At 40.3% G+C, this 13,693-nt stretch overlaps 2 protein-coding genes across 4 annotated transcripts in view; one reads left to right on the top strand and one right to left on the bottom strand.

Moving 5' to 3' along the window:
* The window catches only part of LOC139686330 (peroxisomal leader peptide-processing protease-like), a 516,420-nt gene that overhangs the window by 318,699 nt on the left and 184,028 nt on the right, over positions 1 to 13,693 (top strand). The gene's annotated exons all lie outside the window — the stretch shown is intronic.
* ITP (ion transport peptide) overlaps positions 1 to 13,693 on the bottom strand; it is a 203,248-nt gene that overhangs the window by 173,242 nt on the left and 16,313 nt on the right. The gene's annotated exons all lie outside the window — the stretch shown is intronic.

Below are 13,693 nucleotides of genomic sequence, written 5' to 3'. Positions count from 1 at the left end.
TGCACAGAGTGCCTCGCCTGGGAAGCGAACCTGGGCCCCTCTGGTGAGTAGTCCAAATCTCTACCCCTGAACTACCGCGACCCACTCACACACACATACACATATGTGTGTATATATATATATATATATATGTATATATATATATATATATATATATATATAAATATATATATATATATATATATATATATATATATATATATGTGTGTGTGTGTGTGTGTGTGTGTGTGTGTATTCATTATATATATTAATATATACACTCATACATACATATTTATGTATGTATTCATTTTATTGTTAGTACGTATTCAAGTATTTCCCATCCCTCTTCATTTATGCCATTTGAATTAGTCCCTCCCTGGCTCACTTTTCTTTACGCTTCTTTCGCCCTCTTTCGTCTCTCCGCCAACATATCCCCTCCGTTCTCTCTTCTTGCCCCTTCTTCCCCATTCGTCCTCTCTCCCTCGGATCTCTCCGGATTCCTTCTTCCTTCTTGGCTTTTTAAGACACTTGATTTGCGTGTGAGGTGGGAGACGCTGGGGACTTCCGGGCTCGCCCGGCCGGCGATAAATTTATCGCCGTGGTTTCGCTGACTCGACTGCGCTTTGTCGTTTCCTTACGTGGAGAGTTGCTCCTCTTTGGATCAACAGAGACGGGGAGTCTGCGACAATTTCCGTGAGTGTTTCACCGGTAGATCAATCAATGCCTTTTCGCTACTTCGCTGATCGACTGAGGATCGTGGAGCGGAAACGCTGTTTTTGCCCTGCGTGAGCGAATTTTGATAAAGCGAGAATTTCAATTGTACTCATTTTAGGCATAGGAATAAATAGTTAGTTGTCACTTATATTTATATTGATTATATTCTATTAGCCTTCTACGGTACTGCCGCAAAAAAAACGATTTGTACTCTAACAGTACGTGTTGATTAATTGCCATGCTAGCATAAAATTCACTTTCTTTCTACTTCTTCTTATCTCAGCAAAGATATTGTAAATCTATGAAATTTGTATCAAACTTATAACAATATTTATATAATTTGATAGGTAATTTATATTATTCTAACTCCCGTACAAAATGGTAATACTTTTTAATGTGCGTATTTCTCTAAAATAATTAACTTGCATGTAACTACTTTTTTTGTGAATTCCTTTGGATTTGTTTTCGTCAAAATATTGTCTAGATTTGGACTGGTTGCTGTAGTTTTTTTTGTTTTCATCGCGTAAGTATTGTTTAAATGGACACAGACTCGTTGACATTTCTAGTAGAAGAAGTAGCATAAAAAATTATGCTTATAAGAAGGTAGATCATGTCTTCTTCCATATTTTACGCGCCCATCATATTTAAAGATGGAGTTTTAGCATTACCTCTTATTCTGTGCTAACATATCATTATCAGCTGTTTTCAATATGGAAATTGGTTATGTCTTAACTGCCTACTCCGTTCTTTTCTCAGATAATCTCTTCAATTTTCCGTCAGTACCCACCTCACGTCTCTCATTACCCGCGCGACAGTTCATTATTGGTCCTTCTCTTATTTTTTTTCATTCTCTCATTCGGTTTTCCTTCTAATTCTGCCATCAGAAGATCCTCACTAGCTATGCAGCATGTTCAATGAGATATTTTCTTCTTCCTCATTGATTGCAGCCGACTTCCTACTTTCACTACTCATCGTAATACTTATATATTCAATTAGCTATAGTCTACCTCATTCTTCTCAATGTCAGTTTGGATTGTCACCTGACAACCACTTTCCTGGTGGTTTCCAATATAATGTTTCTTTTGGCAAAACTATTTCGGTTGCAGAATTCAAGATGACTCTTCCTTTATTCATTTTGTTAACCCCCTCAATATTCACATTCTACAATTGTCTCACGTGTTTCATAAATGAAAAGTCGCACATGAAATGAATGTTAGTTTAGAAATTAAAAACCGTTTTGCATGTGAAACTTTTTGTCACTGAAATTACTTCCATGACCTCTCATTATACCTGGAACTGCCTAGTAGTCACTTTTAAGTAGTGTGGAACACTTATAATGCATATTTGTGTGGAATAATCTCTTGCCACACACCTTGCTTTTACCTGCAAAGGCATCACGGGGATGTTTTGGGGTACTGCCTCTTATTTCTTTGCCTCCCCCCCAGAGAACCGCAATACGCAAAGGATGTTTTTTTTATTCTTTGACTATGTGTGTCATTTCCGCTATCCTTTAAAAAGCATTTCCTATCAATATTTGACGTAGCATATGCCTTATGTAAAACGAATCCTGGAGAATAGTAAATGAATCTTGTGCCGATGATTGTGAGATAATATTAACTTTCATTTATTTATGCTAGGTTATCTTCATAGAAATGTCTGTGTTTCTTCTGAGTCGAGATTCTATTTGCATGGTGGTGGCTAGTGTAGCGGCAGCGATGGTTTCCCTTTCTCTATGGAGGTCTTAAAGTTAGGTCTTTTCTCTCTTTTACCAAATCCCTATCGCTTCTAGACTCCGGCTTAATTTTCCGCCAACGCCTCTCCCCATCATACCTCTTCTCCCTTGCCTTGTTTGTTATATTCCTTTGACAAGGTGGTCATTCCATCTCATTGGCCTCGAAAATTATAACTAAATTCTGTTTTAAGAGTGTTAAAATTCATGGGAGGGAACGCCGCCTTAATCGCATACCCCAGATATGACAGGAATGAATAAATCAAACCGCGTTGTGTGGCACTTGCTGAAATTTCATAATGATATAATTGGTTATAAAATCGGAGCACTCTCGGAACAGGAGCAAACGTTAACGCTGGTTGAGGTGGAACGGATTTCGCCCCAAGGGCGATAGCGTCGGGCCGATCATTCATTCAGTTTTCGGCGGGTTGCATAACCTCGCCCATATGGTTTGCATTGAGGACCATCGACAAAGGACCCCGCCTTCGTGAAATGATCCTTCATTGACCACAATAATTTGCGGTCCCTCCTCGAGCAGGCGATTAGCTCTGTAACTAGCACACTTCAGATTTAAGTAACTTGATGTGCGTTTTCTAATTACGAAAACCTCCTGTTCTATTCGCAGCAATAACCATTTATTCCAAATGAATTCTATGAAATCTCTTCAGTTTTCGCGCTTAAACGAGCAACTTATTTTTTATAATTATGGTATAATGAATAATAAACGTGAATAAGCGAGCTGTGGACTTGGATTTTTGCGGCGCTTCGGTGGCCGACATAACCTTGCAAGATAAGCGCAATTGAAATAATCTTATCTAAATCTAATTCCTGTAAATAAGGCGCTCTAGTGTCAATATTCATTATTTCCTCGGGTTATCAGAATCCAACCTTTAATTAATTTTCTTTTATCTACAGATTTTTACTCTCCATTATTTTGATAACTATATTTCTTGTCTGATGGGATAGGAACGGCTAAAACCGAGAATTACCGGAGTCTGATGGGCCAAAAATTTAATGCCTTTCAGGTCATCAGAAACTTAAATGGTTTGATTTTTTGTTGTCTGTGTTAGCCTCTTCTTAGTCTAATAGTAAGCGGAAAATACACATATTGTGAATATTTAACCTATAAAACGCGAATCACATCATTAAAGCAAAAAGGAGTTGACTTTCCATTCATGTCTCAACTTTTTGTAATTGCGAGGCTACCGCTATTTTAACACACCATTGTACCTTTCTTTTACTTGGGTGTCCATGGATTCGGAGGTAATTTTTCGAATCAATTGGAACAGGTCTTAGCTGATCGAGAATGGCATTTCGAGATTATCGCCGTCGCCCCGCTGATAGCCGGCAGTCATTAAAGTCCCTTGTTCTCGCGGCGGATGGAGTTTGTGCTACTCCCTCCAGGCTCGGGCGGCTTTGTCCCTTTCCCTTTTCACTTGCTGTAAGTGGATATTTCCAAAAAATAACGATGAATTCCACGAGGGCTGTCTTGTAACTTTCATAGCGCTGAGGAGTAATATCCTCGTTGCGCTAACACATAATGTTTTTCGATGTGGCTCGAATGTGACGAATCTTTGAGAGGCTCCTTGAAAAATTTTGATCGTAGACTTAGAGTACGTGTTTTTTCACCTTGGTAATCGGCAGCCCCTAAAAATGCGGTTAAACTGACGACATTAATGGTATTTCGAAGTATTTTTCTTTTCTTTTGAGTTTCTAGAGAGATTTGAAACATTGATGCATTTTATTCTACGAATCTTAAGAACACAGATAAATTTCCCTTTTTTCATTCAAATAGTATTTCTGTAAGCAATGTGATATAAATTTGCACATTACAGCAAAAATTTAAAAATGTAGAATTTTATTCTCAAGTGTGAGTATTAGATTATTATTAGATTATTAATGAGATTAAAATCCATTCGAAGTTATATAATAATTTAGTGAAATTAAACAAATGAAATTTGTTCTAGATATTATACGTATTTCTCTTTACTGCTCCATTTATTTGCTCTTATATTTATTTCTATTTTATCTGTTCCTGAAGCAAAACAACGGAGAGAACTGTACTTATTCACGTATTTATTTGACGATTTCCGCCCTGAGGCCCGTTGTTCAGAGTGGAGACGAAAGAATAGGGATCTTTCGGAATTTTTCAGTAGCGACTCGTATTTTACAACGCCCGAATTTTCAGATAACGACGAAGCAAATCGATTCGAGGGACGTTACGGTATGAAGGAAGATTGAAGTCTCGCGCCCGCGGATGCCGATCGCCGTCATTTTACCGCGCAGTCAATTAAAAGTCACCGTTGCGCCCCCCCCCCATTCCCCACCATTCCCCCCTTTTATGTCCCCGAGCGCGAATCGAGGAAAACCGTTCAGCACACGAAGGTTTTTATTGGAACGAACACTCTTTGTACGCATCTCTCTCTCTCTCATCCTTCGTGCGCCTGCGTATGTTTTCTTCACCGCTACTTTGAAAACATTCTTTCGGGGTTGACAGGAAAATTACACCCCATGACCGAACGGTGATCGAATGATGCGGACGAGATTTCTTTATTTTTTGTAGTGTTTAACGAAAAATTCTCCACGTTGCATCACCCACGTCGATTCACATGGCGAAAATTTCGTCCATTTAAGGAATTAAATGAATCTTGGCTTCGGGCGAATATATACTCATGGGATAAAGAGCTGGAACTGACGTATGCTGATTTTACGACGAATGGAACGTTCGTTTGCCTGCTTGTATCTCGCCCCATGCCTTGTTAACTGTTTTGACGAGTTGATTGTTAATTTATCACGCATTATTAGCCATCACTTGTCGAGTAAGTATGCTTTCGGCGTGGTTTCGAGCCATGGGATTTCTTTAAGCGGTTAGAGCTATGATTATGCGATTTCCTTTTGCGTCAGGAAATATAGGACCGTGGGCAACCAATTTTCAGAACGAAAAAATAATGAATGAAATGATAATTTTTAACCTTCGCCTTTTAAATGACCTAATTTTATATGCTGCTTATCATGAATCAGTATTTAACTCTAATGTCGCGAATTTTTTATTTCCGTGATGATGGTTTTCGGTTTTAGCTAATGATATGTTGCATGCTTAATCATTGAGTGTAATCAAGTTAACCGTATGAACTTTGGGCGTTTTGGAACTGTCTTAATTTTGCACCACAATTAGTACTTAAGCCAATAACTCTTAGTGCGCCACAAAATATTAAATTAACTTCCTAGTTTTCAAGTATATTCTTCATCTCCAAGTTGATTTGGTGAAGATGAAACACAGACTTTTAAACAAGGTCATATTTTATGGTGTGTACTTGTATAGTGCTTTTGTAAGAGTTATCAAGTACACTTTGATGGAGTACCCATCAAGTTAAAGTGGTAGTCGTGTAGTGTAATGTGTGCAAACTGTGGAGTAGCAATCAAAAGATTCCCGTCTAAGGAGAAATATGAAAAATCACTTTCGAGATAAGTTATAGTTTCTGTTTCGCACTCTCTCCAGGGTTATATATTCCATTACTCACTGCCACATTTGGCCATGCATAATTAAAAGTTTTCTATCGCCGCTGGTTTACTTTCTACTTTTCATCGTAGAGCATTTCAGTTGACTTTCTTTACTCAGTCAGGAGTATGGCGTGCCTATTGTAGCTTTAGTAATGACTAGTTGTGTTCATTTTATTGAATCTGATGAACGTCTTGTAATATGTTGTAGTAATTTTGATTCGGATCTCGTCTTTTTTAAACTGTTGTTCATTTTCGCCCTACATCTATGAGTTGACGTATTCATAGTTTTCTCCTCTTCCACCTCTGTGTTTAACGTGACTACACCCGTTTACATTGCATTTATAAGGGAAAACGCACGTAAAAAATTATTTGGCAAAACTGGCGCGAAGCATCGAGGTCATTAGTATTCCTTCCCCGCCCAGGCCAATCCTTTTCCCAACGCGGTTTCCCTCGCATATCCACTCCGTATAACAGGTTTTAAAAATCGCATGTTAATGTTCATTCGCATAATAAGGCCGCCTGGCATCCTGGTAACCCCACTTAATGTTTTTTTGTGTATGTGTGTGTGCCCCTCCCCGATACGGACTTCTTCGAGAGACTCATTCACGTTCACCCTCCGGCGTATAATGGAGCCAGGCAGTCTCGTGTGTGTATTTGCTCTGCTGTAATGAAATGCTAGGATCAATTTTCAAAACGCCTTCCACTTATAAAAAAAATATATATTTTTTTTAATTCCAATTTTTTTGCGCGTTTCTCTTTGCATTCTTCCGATGTATATGTCTATCTCTCTCTCTCTCTTTTCCACCTGTGTCGGCTTTTTAAGAAGTCCAGCGTAGCCCCCCCGGGGGAAGGGGTTGGGGGCGTTCTGGAGAGGGGGGGCGGGAGGTACGAGGGTCGACAATTGGAAACCCGTTAAGCTGCTTTCTCGACAATCAATCAGGTGTGTTCGCACGCCGAGGTATGGGACGCCCGAGGAGGTTGAATTGGTGGGGAGAGGGTCGTGGGGAGGGGTTCGGAGCTGGGTGTGATTGGGGGGAAGGAGGCGGGAAGGGTGGCAAGGAAGGTTTGACGGGGGAGCTAATAATCCGTTGCCAACCCCCCTTTAGTTCCCGGCTTTTCAAGCTACTCAAACGCCATCGCGAACCACGCCTGTTTCGCCGGTGACTCACGCTCTGAATTATGGGCGAAGGTATATCTAACGTGTCCATTCGCATTTGATCGGCCGTTCCTTTTCTCGGCGGTAGAAGGAGGGGTGGAAAAAGAATGTTCTCAAGGAGAAGTGAGGTCTCATGCGTTTTTTTTTCGCCGATGCTATCGCCCCTCTTAGCATGTTCATTAAATTCTTATCTCCACCTCTCATCTTTTATTTTCGTGCTCTAGTGCTGTTCGGGTTTCGTCGTGGATTCATTCTGAGGAGTTGGCCAATTCATCCTTACCCATTGATGCCCGCCTAGTGTTGTAAATTTTAAAGATAATAAATGGCCAGGGGAAAGCTCATAAGAAATGTAGCATGTCAATTTCATTCCGGTCGATGTGTACGCCATTCGAATTCGCGCTTATTCCTTTATAGATCACGCTCAATATTAATGAGGATATGAATATTAGCGTATTTTATGGAGCAAGGTGTCAACGCCATTACGAATCTAGCAAGTTGTCATACTCTGATTTGTATCCACAGATTAAATTTTTACTTGAATTAAGTAGGAATTGAAATCATAGGGTATTTCAGTTTACCTACCTTGTGTATATTAACTCCTTCATTTGGAAGTTCTCTAATAAAATTTACCCATTCACACACGTTTTCGTGCAAGTATATGCCATTGTCAGAGAAAAACTATTATTTAAGTTATTTTATTTAGAGTTAAGTCTTATATGTTGGGAAGGATGAGATATAAATAGATATTATAATGCTCCCTTAATCCTAGACTTAAAATATCTTTACTCGTAAATTAATTGGATCCAGTGCAAATAGTAGAATTTGATCGCAAGTGATCTAGTGGCTGTAATATTTTGGCTGTGTAAGTTTATGTAGAAAAACTACGGTCAGGCAACGACAAATTAGAACTAGTGTGATCACTGGCCGGGGAATGGGGAAAGGACAGAGCAATTACTCTGTTCCGGGTTCGAATCGCATGAGATATCTTCAGAATAATCCTAGATTATTCTGAGTTGTGTGATTTTTATTGGGAACCAGATCTTCCTGATAATCCACAGGTGTGCAATGTCCCCCCTTCCTACCCTGAATGCTTGAATTTCACGCACCTTAGCGCTTATTTGAGGGCAAGCTCTGACTTCGTCTATCAAAGTAACCCACGGGTTGATTGCTGTAATGATGCGATCGATTAATTTCTCACCTTTTAGTTCTGGGTTAATTATGGGTGTTTACCTGGTCTGACATCACCCTCTACCTCATATCACAGCGATGGTTTACTGGGTACAATAAGGAAGTATATGTTTTACATCTGTCCACTGGAGGAACACTTTAAGTCCACAACTGCGTTTACCACCCAATTATAGAGTTCAAGTAAGGTACTTGAATTACACGTGTACAAAACTGAAATTAATATTATAATACCGACCAACCGGATTAGGAACATATCTATTTGTAAATAGGTAATATTCATTGAGAGGATGAGTTTATTAGAGATCTGTGTAAATGATGGCGTTCCACCGGTAGGTTTATGGAGCCCCAACCCTTTCTAGTTTACACTGATAAACTAAGTTCCTTCGTTGGAAGCAACCATTGGCTATTTGCAGATGGAAAAGTTATTTACAGGGAAACAAGGACCAAAAAATTTCAGAGTTTAAGAGGACGCCTCGGTAGCTTAAGTGGCTAAAGCACTCGACCGGATATTGAGGGATCTGGGTTCGAGTCCCAGTCAAGGCGAATGATTTTTACGCTCTGAAATTGTTGCATTAAAATGCACATTAGCGGATGACTCCGTTAAAAGTTACTGTTGCGGCATCTCCCGCAGTTTCTTTGGAATTTGTCAATACTTAAAGTTTAAAATAGAGGTATCGAATAAAGCAGCTCAGAACAGGTCAAATGCTGATGCAATTTCTATGGCCACATACTTATAAAGCTGGCAGATTACGTCGCCAAAACACGTACAACAAGAGACATGGACACCATCACTGTCAGGATCAAGCACTCATCCTTCCTTCACTCGACATGTATTCGCTACAACAGGAGATAAACCCGGTGACACACAACTTTCCTGTATCTTGCAGAGTGCTTGTATCATCTTGACGTAGATGGACAGAATTAAACGCGAATACAATTGTATTTTTAAAGGAAAATTTAAAGCTTTCTAACGCATCCATTATTGCATGACTTGGATGGACATGTATCTGTCTAAATCTGAGTGTCGGCACACTTATTCCAACAACTTTTCCACAACTAGAAGGTTTACTCACAGGCGTATTCCGGGAGGTTTTTAAGGGCACGCGTGGGAGCTTCTTTGATGGCACTTAGGGTCGCATCGATCCTTTGAGGGAGGATTTCACTTTTGGGAATATGAAATAGTCTGCTAGGGCCAAGTCGGAACGATAAGGGGACTGGGGAATCGTCGCGATACTGCATTCGAAGGACTTCACAAACAGAGACTCGACTCTGGTCTAGGTCGTCCGTCAAGAACTTCGGGATCAGCTTAGGGCAGATCTTTTGCTTCGCCAAATTTTCAATGAAAATGGTGTGCACTGTCATCTTATCAATGCCAAAAAGATCTGCGATCATGCGCACACTTAATCGATGGTCTGAAATCAGCACTTCAAGCACACGTCAGGAAAAAAGTGTTGCCGATACGTTTTAAACAAACCTTTTATGTATTCATATTTATGAATAAGTAAGTATAGTTATGCATGAATGACTAGTGCCCCATCACACACCTCTGCTACGGCGGGTGTATTTTGTATGTATAGATACCTTGGCTGGTTGAAATTAATTGAATTTTAAATTGTGAATACCGTAGTAACCCTAGCGAGGGGCATCATCAGTCCTGGGACAGAGAATATGGATTTTTAGGAGGAAGTTTTGTTCTAGTTATGGTTTGGTTCTACTGGCACGGGAGTTAAGGCGTTGTCAATTGTAAAACTGCTCCACGAGAAAGCCATGGATATGACAGCTTGATTTCTTTTCTGTCAGATACGGTGACAAATGTAGAGATAGGGTTTTCAATTTCGAAGAGTGGTGTTTATTCCTGTTGATCGTTCCGTTGGTTTTTATATGGGCTGCAAAGTAATTCCCAAGTTTCTGATCAACTTTCTGAAATACTTTCATTAAGAAATACAATTTATACTCAAGAATTTGGCCTATTTTTGCGTGTACAGTAAGGAGGATTGGGCAGCAACTGACCTGTTATCTCTTATGTTGTCTTTAAGTATCAAGGGTCCAGGCAAGTTATCTATGCACTGTTCCTTAGGTAGGAATGCATGAAATATAATCAATTTTGAAATAATAAACTCGCTTTGCTGAGAAAAAACTTCCATTCGGCAATCCACGCTCTGAAATATCCTTAACCTGTTATCGAAAGTGGCTCCCTAGTGTATATATTATAGGTTGCAGGGGGGATCTCATATATGTCAATCAAGTCCTCGGATGCATGTTGCTCACAGAAAGCCCTTCCTACCGAGACGGCAGACCTATCTTTATGGCGTCCACTTCCCGGCAGGAGCTAATCGCCAATTGCCTCATGCTTCCTCGAAGAATCGAAGAAGCTCGCAAATTTTCAGCCGAACCGACGGAAATTTTTCATCCCGAAAACCCCTCCCTCATCTCCGAAGCGTGTGTTTTTTTCGGCCACTGCTTCGACTGGGAGTGACGGCCAGTCGGTGGGTGGGCCGTACGTGTGGAGGGAGGGGCTGTGGCAGGGATGAGGATGGGGAGGAGAGGTGGAAGAGCCGCTTCATCAACACTAACTAGCCGAAAAACCTGTTCTCTCCCTCCATCCCGCCACTTCCCCCGCATGCGTTCTCCTCCCGGTGAGAGGGCAGCTCTCCTCTGTGAGTCACCGCACCGAGGAGGATCGAAGAAGGGAGGGAGCGGGAGAAAAGGAGCTGTCGAAGTGAGCCACGGCGCTCCGTAGCTATCTCACACGAGGGATCTTTTTGCATGACCTTTCAACACGCACACACTTCCCTTCTTTTCTCCTTTCCCGCTCAGTTTTAGCCCTCTCTCCCTCTACCCCTCACACTCCCTCGGAAGGAAGGTGTTAGGCGGGCGAGGGTTGGAAGAGGAAGGGCGAGATGACGCTACGCTATTTTCTACCTTTCCATTCATCTCTCTCGACTTTCGTTCTCGGACTGAAGGGATTTGGAGGTGAGGCGAGGAGACTTGTTGGGTTGTTGTATTCCCTCCCCGCCCTCTATCGTCTCCCTGACCCTCTCCCTCACCGAGTGAGACTGCGCTTCAATGGGAGCTTACATAAACAGTCGGTGGTGGCTGTTGGCCTTAAATGTTTGCGTGTTTGGACCCGCAGATTGTCGACGTTGAGGGATGGGTTTTGAGCTGCCATGTTGATTAACGAAAGACGTAAAAGAAACCATCATTTTCGGTCCCGACAGTAAACAATGCCTCCATTATTGCGATGCTATGCTAATCTAAATTACGGTTATAGATGAAGAAATAATTGGATTGAAAATTTTTCCGCAAACTCTTAGTAGTAATCGCAGTCAAGAATCATTATGTTAGAAATATAATGGCTATCGCATAATTCTTTTTTACCCCGGGAAAATGGTTGTTGCTGCTGCATATTCATGTGTGCTCTGTTTTTATTACTTCGTGGACATGCATCTCTTCAAAATAAAACGTGATAATGGCTAATTGCAAGGTAATTTCCAATCACAATAAACGAAAATGCATCTTAAAAGTCTTGATCTGCTCCATATTAGTATTCGTTGCTCATTTAACGTGGTTAACTTGGAAGTGTTTAAAAATGATAATTTGCCTGTACCTCACGAATCAAAGATCCCTCCTGTAATTTTCCTCACCCATCGTACTTTACCTTATACCTCCTGGTAGTTTAAGTTTTTTTCGTAATACTGCCTCAGAGAGCAGAAAATTCGCAAGTTATCCATGGACTCTACAGCATTCAGTATCAGTCATACATTCAGCATCATTCAATTCAATTTTTATTGTGAAAAAGGATGTTATGTTGTCGCACCCTGTATTGTTTATCGGGTTGACTACTATTATTCACATGTACTCTTGTGATGTGTAGTGTTATGCGGAGCTAAAATTATTCCGTGTCAGCGTTAAATTCAAATCATTATTACTCTTCTAAAAGTTTGTCGTTCTTATAATCTTCGTGATTTCAGTATCTCCCTACCGTGGCTATCCAATACGTTCCTTCATAACGATTCTTCATGAAACGGGTCACTCTCCTCCTCTCAACTTGTTCAATTTCGGCATTGTCCGACTGGGAAGGGTCATAAACACTTAACGTGTATTCCAGGGGAGCTCTGTAAACGCGAAATTCATCATTCAAATATTTCCCAACTCTTCGTTTAACGAACCCTGATATCCTTGATACTGCTGTGCCAATATTCCTAACATGCTTTCACCATTTTGGCTACGGTGGTTTAGTGACACACAGAATTTTATTAGGTCAGACAAACATATTTATAGTATCTGAGTCTGAAGGTATAAGGGTGTACGGATTTCTACCTTTTAGATAATTATTACCTGCTATCTTTGTTGGTCCAGGGGCCCCAATTCCCATTCCTCTGGCTAATCCGTCAACTTTACTCTGTTCTCGCAGCCATCTTCAAAATATTTTTCCAAATTTCCCTTAGCGTTATCCTTCATTACGTTTTCTCACTGGATTCCAAATATTTGCCGCCTATTTGGACTTTGGACGAACCGAAGCAAAGTAATGCCTCTCATATACTCTCTCCTTGAAATTTCTTTCAACTCACTTTTCTTTGAGGCTCACCCGTATATTTTCTTAATGTGTATTCTCCACGAAGGTTTTTTGCCAGTTTTAAGTCCCAGTGTTTTAGCTTCCCGAGTTCAATGATTCGAACCTTTCTATTTTTATGCTACATGTCTTGACCCCCATTTCTTTTACTTTGTAATATGGTGTCAACCTGTTTTATTAATTTCCCCGATTTGAGGAATTTGTGAATGGATAAAGCAAGATGAGTTTCGCAATGTTTACTCTATCAGACCCCGTAATATGTGTATGTGTAATGAAACTATGACTATAAGGGTGAATTCCTCACTTTGATCATAGTAATACAGATTTTATAAATATTGATAGCAATTATACACTAATGGAGTGACAATAATATAGATTAATTGTTTGGGTGGTAAATATCTTTTTACCAAGAACAATGGGAGTAGGAAACACTCAAGCAGTATCCAATACCAACTCTCTCTCAGATCCAGGGATTTCTCGTATCTCTTCCTCCCAGGAAATTTTGGCCGTGATAGCCTGCAGTTATCATAAAATAACGTCAGACATTGGTTCATCGGTGCGAGGTCATCTTTCGATTGTTCATTCGTAATCGTCACCGTTCACATTTTCAAAATATTTGTTTAAAGCTTTTTAGCTTCTCCACCAATTATCGTCCTCTAATAATTCTGTCGGTTATATTTTTTCTGTTTAACTCCCTTAGGGTAAAAACGTAATATTTTTTTACATGCACTAGTTGGATATTTGATCGCAATTTCGAATAAAATACACAATTTCCTCTTTTCCTCAGGGCCCGTCTTACTTCATTGTTACTCCAACATGAGTCGTTACTGTCATGTTTTAACTTTGTTCG

This window comes from Hetaerina americana, unplaced genomic scaffold (assembly GCF_022747635.1).
Source record: "Hetaerina americana unplaced genomic scaffold, ioHetAmer1.1.p SCAF_14, whole genome shotgun sequence".
Lineage (NCBI taxonomy): Eukaryota > Metazoa > Arthropoda > Insecta > Odonata > Calopterygidae > Hetaerina > Hetaerina americana.
This window is presented reverse-complemented; position numbering and strand designations above follow the sequence as displayed.